We start from the raw sequence: 929 nt of genomic DNA on the forward strand, positions 1-929 counted from the left end.
AGAAGAAGAAGAAGAAGAAGAAGAAGAAGAAGAAGAAGAAGGAAGAAGAAGAAGAAGAAGAAGAAGAAAGAAGAAGAAGAAGAAGAAGAAGAAAAGAAAGAAAGAAAAAAGAAAAAAAGAAAAGGAGATGGTATTTGTTAAACAAGTTGGACACTGAAAAACAAATGCATGTTCATATTCACAGGTGAAAGCTTAAACAGTTGATTTGATAGAAATAGCAGCACAGCGGCCCCTGGAAGCTGGGAAGACCCAGAGGAGTAGGAGAGGAGAGGCTGGGTCCTGCTGTCAAAACACAGATGGGAGGGTGAGGTCTACTGTCCGGCTCGGCAGCAGAGTTCAGGGTTATAGGTAACAATGATTTGTTGTATAGTTTATAAAGAACCAGAAGACAAGAGTCCCAGTGTTCCCAACGCAGAGGAGCTGTAACTGCTATGCTGGGGACACAGCTCAGTGATAGAATCCTGGCCTTACATGCCCAAGACCTGGGGTTGAACTGCCAGCATAGTAATAGAGAGAGAGATAAATAGATGAATTGATATTGATATATATTGATGTTATGTGTATATTTTTATATATAGGGATATGTAATATATTCTGTATATATATACATATATATACAGTGTATATATACTATTATATTCACATAAATAAATCTTTAAGGAGATAGAAGTGCTAATTGCCCTGATTTTGTTGTTGTTGTTGTTGTTAAATAAGTCTTTTATTCCCCTAGAAAGGAAATCTTTTTTTCTTTTTGACTTTTTCTTTTTTTTATTAGATATTTTCTTTATTTACATGTAAATTTCTCCATTCCCAGTTTCCCCTCCAAAAAACAAACAAACAAACAAAAACAACAAAACAAATCCCTGTTGCCTCCCCCATTCCCATGCCTGCCACCCCACCCTCTCCCACTTATTGGCCCTGGCATTCCC

This window comes from Mastomys coucha, unplaced genomic scaffold, assembly GCF_008632895.1.
Source record: "Mastomys coucha isolate ucsf_1 unplaced genomic scaffold, UCSF_Mcou_1 pScaffold14, whole genome shotgun sequence".
In the NCBI taxonomy this organism is placed as follows: domain Eukaryota; kingdom Metazoa; phylum Chordata; class Mammalia; order Rodentia; family Muridae; genus Mastomys; species Mastomys coucha.